The sequence below is a fragment of the Dendrobates tinctorius genome, unplaced genomic scaffold (genome assembly GCF_039654945.1).
Source record: "Dendrobates tinctorius isolate UK_male_01 unplaced genomic scaffold, ASM3965494v1 ptg000028l, whole genome shotgun sequence".
Classification (NCBI taxonomy): domain Eukaryota; kingdom Metazoa; phylum Chordata; class Amphibia; order Anura; family Dendrobatidae; genus Dendrobates; species Dendrobates tinctorius.
The window spans coordinates 72,507,588-72,517,426 of record NW_027361696.1 but is presented as its reverse complement, the minus strand read 5'-3'; the positions used below and the strand labels follow the sequence as shown (position 1 = coordinate 72,517,426).

At 45.7% G+C, this 9,839-nt stretch overlaps 1 long non-coding RNA gene across 1 annotated transcript; it reads left to right on the top strand.

Annotated features, from left to right (window-relative positions):
- The first annotated feature begins 2,608 nt into the window (after window positions 1-2,608).
- LOC141084947 (uncharacterized) lies at window positions 2,609-3,360 on the top strand. Its single transcript, XR_012231178.1, has 3 exons — window positions 2,609-3,007; window positions 3,079-3,153; window positions 3,289-3,360. It is a non-coding gene; the product is annotated as an uncharacterized lncRNA (long non-coding RNA).
- Window positions 3,361-9,839: the final 6,479 nt, after the last annotated feature.

Here is a 9,839-nt window from a genome sequence, read left to right as displayed (position 1 = left end):
GAAGAGATCATGCAGATGTCCATGAAACTTGGCCTAAACACCACAATGTATGGACCATTCAAGGTCTCCGAACCCAAGCTTGATAGCATAATAGGTATACAGTATATGAGGATATTGAGTTCAGGTTGGGAGGCCCATGGACAGTCCATGCATTGCGATCCGTTTTTGAACCAAGTTTCACAGACATCTGTATGATCTCTTAGACTGAGCTGTTTCTCTGTGATTCCTTTTAGAGATGTATGAATAAATTGACAACTGGATTTTAACAGCTGGAGGGATGTCTCTACACCAGCTGATATTGTCCAGTCAGGGCTGAAAGTGACAAAATGTTCAGAAACACTTCCCTTTGACTATATATAACTTATCCTAAGTATGTAGCTTGCTTTCAAGTTATTTTTAGTAAGTCAATACTAGTAGGTCTTCCCATGGGATTTCAGGTATCACGGTGTGGACTCAGTTGGGATCATTACAACATCTCCAAGATTGTGCTCTTGAACTTATCCATGACTTTGTCTAATGCCTCGATCGTGAAGACCATTTGTAGATGTGCATATCGGATACAGCTTTTGCTCTGTTCACTCAATTTTTGGACTTATTTTTTGACAACCATATACTCCCCGTTTGTGTGGTGCCCCTGATGGTTCAGTCACCACAGATATACTACACCTCACCCAGAGGTGTGGTATCCCACTTCCCACATAAGGTGGGGGCACCTGACAGAACTCTTAACACCTGCACCCAACACACATCCTATAGCAGCAGGACATCTGGATGTACCCTACGGGAGGATGATCTCTACCCTGCCTTGGTGTTAAAGGGTGTTGGGAGGTGGGTGTAGCGAGTAGGATGAGAGCGGGAGAATAGGGGTTAGTGAGGAGTCTGTCCTGAGGGGAGGAAGTGAAAGGACGTGTGTGAAGCAGCTCCTGGTCAGGAGGAGCTGCTGGGAAGGAAAGAGACTGAAAGAAGCTCCCTGAAGAGCGAAGGGATCCTAGAGGCATGGTACAGCGACAATACTGTCCGTGGGGCTCGTTCCACACCGGCTGACGTCGGTGGAGGGATCAGGTCGCAGTATAGGGACTGGCCCTAAAACTAATGGAGTGGACAACGGACTCAGCTAGATCAACCAGAGGCTCTGAGCATTGCAAGTGCTGCAGCCAACCCCACGATTAAAATGGCAGACATATAAGATCCAGGGACCTAGAGGTTTTTTCCGCCAAGTTCCGAGTCTGCTGGCTTGGGACACTGTTTGTGAAGGTGCTGGACAGGAGGGAGGAAATCAGCACAGGGAGACAGCCAGGAAAGGAACACACTGAAGGGAGTTCTGGAAAAGTGTTCTCCATCTGCCTAGGAGTTTGCTGGACCCCTCACCTGGAGGACGCAGCGCCAAGTGGGTATTCGTGTACACAAGAACTGTGAGTAAAGCTTTGGAACTGCACCCAGCTGTGTCCTCTGAATTATTTCTGCAACACTTACTCAGCACTGCTACATCTACCACTACCAAATATACATTTTTTTTCTATCACTACTACCCTGGGACAAAAGCTCTGCCTGTGGAGAGCTATTCCAACTCTGCTGCATCACATCATCAGTCCCAGAGGATCTGCACTGCAGCACTGGTCACCTCTGACCAGAAACCACAGGTGGCGTCATGAACATATCAACACATAGACTTTATTCTGAATCAATTCTTATTTTACATGAACGCTCAGGGCCATGGACTGGGTCACTGCTGCCATGACACTGCTACCAGAAAACAACACAGAACAGGTTCCTATAAATGTTGCATTACGTTGGTGGAAGAATTGTAAGGGTTAAATAAGCGCTCTGGTTTTAATCCTTTGGACATCAGCCAGTCCTAAGCAGACATCAGACATAATTATGCCCTTTTTAGTCTTCAGGGAAAGCTTATTCCAAAAGGAGGAGAGACAAATGAACAATTAGACAACAAGCATTTTTTTCTTTGGGATATATTTTTCTCATTTTAAGTGTATATGCCATTCCCTATCCTAGCCCCACTTACAATATCTCACCAGCAAACAAGATTAAACTCTTCTTCCAGTAAAGTATTCTTCCACGGGTGGTGGTTTTGGCAATATTTCATGGAACATTACATTAGAGCAATTGTATTATATTAATTTTTATGGCCGCCTGGCAGAAAGTCTCATGGTCATGTGCCCAGTGCAGTGCAGGGAATTGATGGGAAATAAACTTATACAACAGTGTTTTCTATCAAAAACATGTTGGTAACACGTATAAGGCCTCTTTCACACATCAGGTTTTCGGCATCAGGCGCGATCCGGCGCTTTTGACTAAAACCGGATCCGGCGAAATGCAATGCCGGATCCGGTTTCCCCCCCATTGACTTGCATTAGAGCCGGATCGAGCCGGATGGCCATGCGTTTCATCCGATTTTCGCCGGATCCGGCAATGTGACGCGATCCGGCGTCTGGAAAAAACGGCTACTGTAATGTTTTTTGTCTCCGTCGAAAAAGCCAGACACGCCGGATTCGGCGTCTCCGGCTTTTTCATACAATGAAAGCCTATGAGCGCCGCAATGCGCCTGATCCGGCCGGATCCGGTTTCTTTGGTCTGAGCATGCTCAGTAGCTCTGCCCACAGGACATATATAAAAGCAAGACAATGGGCCCCTCAGCCACACCCAACATGCCACCCAAGCCAAGAACCAGGAGCAGGAGAAGGCAGCAGACATCTGCAGCAGCAGCACCATCAGCACCACCCCAAATGGAGCAGCATGCTGAACAACGGGAGGGGAGTCCAGCAGCAGATGAGAGACGGTAATTATCAAATCCCCCATTCCTCCAAACAAGGGCTATGGAATATCAAGATATTCATTGGCCCTTTGTTTCTCTTTATTCAACAGCCGCCCAATAGATGCAGCAGCAGCAGCAATGGCAGCAGCAGAAACACCACCCACAGCCATGGAGTCTGGCCATGAGGAAGACAGCACATCTTCTGGGAGCCCTCCCTCGCATCGTCAGCGTTTGACGGTAAGTTTTTATTTCCAAAATCCATCATCTCTGTAATATATGTGTATTCATTGCCTTTTATTTCAAAACAGGAATCACAAGATGAAGAGGAGCTCCCTGAAGAAGAAGGAAGGGGTGGACAGACACTTGGAGTGGGCTCACAATTGGTAAGTTTTTTGCATCAAACGCAGAAACACAACATCACACTACACACAACACATAGAAAACAATGTTCTGCAGACCACACACAGCAAACAAATGCCTACATCCAAAGACATAACATTTTTTGTTTTCATCTCTAGTCTTCCCAATCTGGTGCTCGGCCAAGAGGTCCTCGCAGTGCCTCCCAGGGTCGTCGGCGACAGCAACGCGGCGATCACCAGCGTGTAAGTATAAATATTTTTGCTTTGGTTTTTTTGCACTTTTTATTTCATTTCTTTTGTGGAGGCTAATTATGTTATTTTTGTCTTTTTCTTTAACAGCCTTCACAGCGTGCTCCCGACTCTGACAGTGAGGATGGAGGGATTGATGTGGACCGCCTCATCGATCTCGTCAGAGAAAGGGAGCCGCTCTGGAATATGGCTGACCGCCGCCACGCTGACCTTATCGTTACCCGACGACTCTGGGAGGAAATCTGTTCGCTCCTTGTGGACCGCTGGGAGGACCTCGAAGCTCGGGCCCAGATTAAAGAGCGTAAGTATATACAGTACCGGTTGCTTGATTTAAACCAGTGTTTCCCGAACTCCAGTCCTCGTGGTCCCCGCGGATCATGTGTTCAGGATTTCTATTTACTTTGGAAATCCTGAAAACATGACCCCTGGGGACCATGAGGACTGGAGTTTGGGAAACACTGATGTTGTATACTAACCACTTTGTCCTTTCTCGTTTCAGGGGAGAGAATTGTGAAGCGGTGGCGGTCTGTGAGGGATCGTTTCAAGAAGGAGTTCAATAAAGAGATGCGGGCCCCGAGTGGATCTGGAGGACGCAGGAGCAAGTACAAGTACGCACGAGCCCTGTCGTTCCTCTGGGAGACAATGCTCACCAGAAGGTAAATATTACACACCACATGTGACAAAAAAATGTTTACATGTAACTTTTTTTTTTCAGCCAGGGCCATACCATGTCACTATTTTAATTGTTTTTTTTTCTCTTTATTCCACAGCACGGTGAGCAGCACTCGGGAGCCTGCACGATTGGACCCTTCTGAGGCGATCCCTGAGGAGACCGGCACCGAGGGACACTTCGACCGCCCTGGTACATCTGCACCTTCCCAGCCTTCCCACACATTCGACCCATCTGTCCCATCCACCAGCACCAGCACAGGAGCATCGTGGCCGCCTACATTACATGAAGCTGCTGGTGAGGAGATCGCTTTCCCTTTACCCCACCCTTCTGCCCCTGCCACCTCTAGTACACCTGCGGGTACTGGGCGGCAGCGGCAGAGGGGTCAGGAAAAGACTTATGCGCCAGAGTTCTTGCATCTGAATGCATCTTTCCAGAACTGTCTAAAAGTCTTGTCAGAGCAAATCTCCACAGGCTTTCAGCAGATCAACTCCAGCATTCTGGAGGTGAAGACACTTCTGCAAACCATGCATTCAGAAGCAAGATCTTCGCCAAACCACACCTTTTTCAGGTCTGTTGTGGAGCGCATGGCAACACTATCTCCTACCCAGCAGATGCATGTAATGCATTCGTGCCACGGTGCTCTACAGCAGGTTACCTCCCAACCTCCACCTCCCACCACTGTAGTTCCTCCACCTGCACCCCCTCCAGCCACTTTCCATCCTCCCCCTCCTATTACATCTGCACCCCCTCCAGCCACTTTCCATCCTCCCCCTCCTATTACATCTGCACCCCCTCCAGCCACTTTCCATCCTCCCCCTCCTATTACATCTGCACCCCCTCCAGCCACTTTCCATCCTCCCCCTCCTATTACATACCAGCAACCTCCCCAGTACCAGCAACCTCCCCAGTACCAGACATCTCCCCACTTCCAGCAACCTGCCCCGTACCAAACTCCTTCCCCGTACCAAACTCCTTCCCCGTACCAAACTCCTTCCCCATACAACTTTCCATCAACATCATCTGCTCCTACAGTCCCTGCCCAACCCTCCACTCCACCGCCCACCACCTCTTCTGCCTCCCACATGTCCACCCATTCTGTAGCTTTTTCCACACCATCACCTCTAACTGTTCCTTCCCCACCACGATCCCAGTCCTCTCTCCACACTCCCAGTGTCGAAGTGTCCCGCAGCCCCTCCAGCAGTATTTCCACCCCACACTACACAGATTTATAATGTGTGTTTTTTAATAAAAATGGTCATTTGGTTTAAAACATTTATTAAAAAAGTTTTTTTCACTTTAAAAACATTTTACAAAAAAAAAAATATTTTAAATAAAAGTTAAATTATCGTTTTACAATGGTTGTCTGTCATTTCTTTCTGTGGCGAACTATGTTTAAGAAAAAGGTTAAATACAGGGTATTTCAAAGGTAAAAAGGTATTCAAAACCAGGTATATAACTGTGGGTAAATTTTAGCTTTTTGCCACAGTTGTGTTCCTGGTTGTGTTTGAAGCAAAGTATTTCACCTAAAAAGTTGTGTTTATTGTTGGTGATTTCCTAACAATGTACACAACTTTTGTTAAAAGGTGAAATACTTTGCATAAAACACAACCAGGTACACACCTGTGGCCTAAAGCTAAAAATAGAGACCATGACAAGATAGCCAACTTTGGTTGGCAAAGGTATATACTGTTGGTACAGAAGGTACACAAGTTTGGTTAGGGCACAAATCTTTCACACTCTGTCATCCTGCCAGTGTACTCTGCCTTGAGGTGACATAAAGTATAGTGCAAAATTGTCCCTCATTACTGAAACAGTCACAGAACTTCTAGTGGTAATGTCATGGTAATCTTGCAAGGTGGTTTCTTCAGAGGTGTCCTCAATGGAAATGGGTTCCTTGCAGATAACAAAATTGTGGAGTACCACCCACGCTTTGATCACCTCGTCCACAGTTTCTGTCTTGAGGTTGATCGCAGTCAATAGGACCCGCCATTTGGCTGTCAGAATACCAAAGGTACATTCAACCATTCTTGCTCTTGTGAGGCGGTAATTAAAAATGCGTTTTGGTCTTGTCAATCCTCTGCTAGAGTACGGTTTCAAAAGGTGTTCTGACAGCTGGAAGGCTTCATCCCCTACACAGACAAATGGCATAGGTGGACCAGATGTTTGCGGCAGCGGTCTAGGTGGTGGGAACTGGAAGGTGTTTCCATACAGTTTACGCCCCATGGCAGACAGTTTGAAAACTTGAGAGTCATTGGAGCGGCCATAGGCCCCAATATCAACAGCAATAAATTTGTATTCCGCGTCAGCGATGGCCATGAGGACAATTGAAAAATATTTCTTCTAACTGAAATATTCCGATCCCGATCCGGCTGGCTTTACAATGCGGATATGTTTCCCGTCCACAGCGCCCAAGCAGTTGGGAAACTGACATATCTGTTGAAACTTGTCAGCAATTTCAATCCACCTCTCTGTTGTGGGCTCTGGTAAAAACTCTTCAGCTAAGGAGTCCCACAGTGCACGGCATGTGTACTTCACAATTCCAGATATGGTGGAAATCCCGAGTCTGTACTGGAAATGCAGTGACGAAAGGGATTCTCCAGTTGCAAGAAATCTGTGGGGAATTAAAAAACAATAAATTAGTTTTAAATCACAGCATTACATACCAAAACTGAGCTATAACACTTGGAGATACAAACTACCACCAACAAGATTGCAGTGAAAGTGTGCTCTGATGCGATCACATCCAATAAATGTGGCTTACCTTAAAGTCACCATCAGACGCTCTGCGGGTGAAACAGAGAAGCGGCAATAGGTGTCCGCTTTTCTTATGAGTTGTGCAATGCACTCCACCAAGTAATCAAAATTCTCCATTTTCATCCTAACATATCCAAAAAATTTATCCGGGTTTCGTCGAAGGTCCATGCAGAGTGTAGAATAGACCCCACGCGTCATTCTCTTGGCTGTGATGGGGTGGATCCACAAACGTCGTCTACGATGCCTGATGCGCTGCTGTCTCGCTCTCTCCTTCTCCAGAACAATCACCCTCAAACGATTCGCCTCCGCTATAAAATCCGCCAAATTCTTCAAAATATTTCCAATGACAACATCCATCTTCGCCAGTAACTTGCTCTTCTCTCCAACCTGCACTTTCTCCTCGACAACCTGTCAAAGAAGGGCTGTAGGAACACTCTATATATAGTTTTCCAGTAGCCAATCCCGTTCGGAAGGCCACAAGGGTCAATTTTAAAAACCGGATCCGGCGTAATCCGTCGAAAAACGGATAGAAAAACGGATGAACCGGATGAGACGGATCCGGTTTTGTCTGTCAAGAAAAAGACGGATCCGGCAGAAAACCGGATCCGTCACATCCGGTTTTGCTAAACATTTGCCGGATCCGGCGTTCTGGCACGACGCCGGATCGCGCCTGACGCCGAAAACCTGATGTGTGAAAGTAGCCTAAGTCGACTTTTGAAACTGATGTAAACAGGAAAAATGGGCGTTAGAGTTGGTGCCAATCAATTCTTAGGAGCCAGTCCATCGGCTACGTCAGTACTCCATGGCCAGGAGCCCTGAAAATAGCATCTTATGTGACGTCATTCCCAACTCTTCTATTGATTAGCTGGTCTGGCGTGTCGTCACATGTGCATCATGTCACAATGATAATGTCAAGCCAGACCGGCTAATTAATAGAGTCGCGGATGCCGTCAGGTAAGAGGTGATTCTCACGGCTCCAGCTATTACGAATTACTGACGTGACCATTGAACCGGATCCTGCAAATAAACTGGCATCAACACTAATGGGTAAGGATAAGGAAAAATGGACCAGGTCCAGGTTATGAAAATTGGGTAAGAGAACATCCAAAATAGCAGCACCAATTACCATTTGGCCGATGGATAGCTAATGTGTATGGAGACCTTAAGATAGTGCACCCTGCTATGCTGTAAAAGTTGTCCAGTTACAGAAACAGAGTGGTCTTCTGTGATACTTTGTTTCAGCAACTCCAATTTCCATAGAATTTACAGCAATAGTGTAGTGCCAGAGTCCCGACCCCGTGTGACTGGCGCATAGAGACAAATGTTTCTTTATCAGTCATGAATAGTTGAGATGCCATTAAAACAGTTGTTTCATGAGATGATCGCTTGGGTCCAGTTCCCAGCACCCCAGAAAAATACCTAATTGTGCCCATTGAAAGCCAAATATTTACATTTCTAAATTCTAATATGGTAAACTGTTGATGGAAATTCAAAATAAACACAATTACCAGAGAAATCCTTTAATTTTCAAAGTTAAAACTGAGCATTTCAATCATTGTGCACCAATGAAAGCCATAAATTAAAATTCCTTGTGGTTGGAAAGTTCAAGAAAGAAAAGTTTTCCAAAAGCACATCAAAGCTTCCTATTTTCAGGTGAGTGAATGGAAGTATGGGATATTTCAAAGACTGGTGGTTGCAGAAACATTTTGGATAAGACCTAAGGAGACTGTGAAGTTGAGATTTGGTTTGGAAAAAAACATTTTGTTCGGGTATACTAGTAAGATTTCATATTTAAGACTGATATACACACCCTATAAGGAGACATATTGATGGATTTAGATGTCTGAATAATGGAGCTGTAGGCACTAGGCGTGCTGCCTTATGACACCTAAAATAACTATATTATTTTCTAGATGTAAGCATTCCCTTAATGGACTTGTTCCACCAGTCCTTAGTAGTTGTGTTCCCACAGTCCTTTTTTCTTAGTAGATATGTTCCTCTAGTCCATTCCTTTAGTAGATGTGTTCCTCCAGTCCTTTCCTTAGTATACGTGTTCCTCCAGTCCTTCACTTAATCGACGTGTTCCTGAAGTCTTTCCTTAGTAGACATGTTCCTACAGACCTTCTCTTAGTAGACGTGTTCCTCCAGTGCTTCCTTTTTTAGCCGTGGCCCTCCAGTCCTTTCCTTACTAGACATGTTCCTCCAGTCCTTTCTTTACTAGATGTGTTCCTCCAGTCCTTCCCTTAGTAGATATGTTCCTCCAGTCCTTCCCTTAGTAGACGTGTTCCTCCAGTCCTTCCCTTAGTAGATGTGTTCCTCCAGTCTTTCTCTTAGTAGACATGTGTAAGGGGGTGAGATAGAATTACCTCCTTGCTCCCCTACCTCTAATTGTCTTCCATCTGTTAACATTTACATATGCTGATGCTGGTAATGTCTATGACTAATATTTGCGGTACTGCTACATAGTAATATGTATTATCGCTCACACTTACGGTACTGCCACACTCACACGTCTGTTACCATTCTTTGAAAAACTGTATTATATTATGTTGTGTTCCTTCAGTGTAATTCTGTAAATAATATTATATAATGTGATGATGTGTACCAATGCTCATGTACAGTTTAGGGAAAGTTAAGTGCGTCCTTTTGGGACAGTAGAGGAGGGCACCCTAGTATTGTAGTTCTTATAGACAAGGGTAGGTGTAGTTCCTTTGTGGGCCACTAGATGGGGGCATACTAGTGTGCACTGTAGGTATAGTTTATAGTATGGTTATAGGGGTTAAGTGTAGGTGGTAAGACAGGAGTTTCTAGGAAGTTAGGTCAGATGGGGAAAGGGTGCCCGAAGTGTCCACATGGGCTATAGGCCCGGATAGCTCGGCAGCCACGTAACGTTAAATCGCTGCAGCTCACGTTATCCATGGCCACTATGCATCATAGCAGTGGGCCAGAACAGGTAAGGAAAGATGTCGCAACTCATTGCCTGGGCAGACGCCTTTAGGGCAGGAGTTGGTCTGAGGAGATGAAGGAAGTTGGA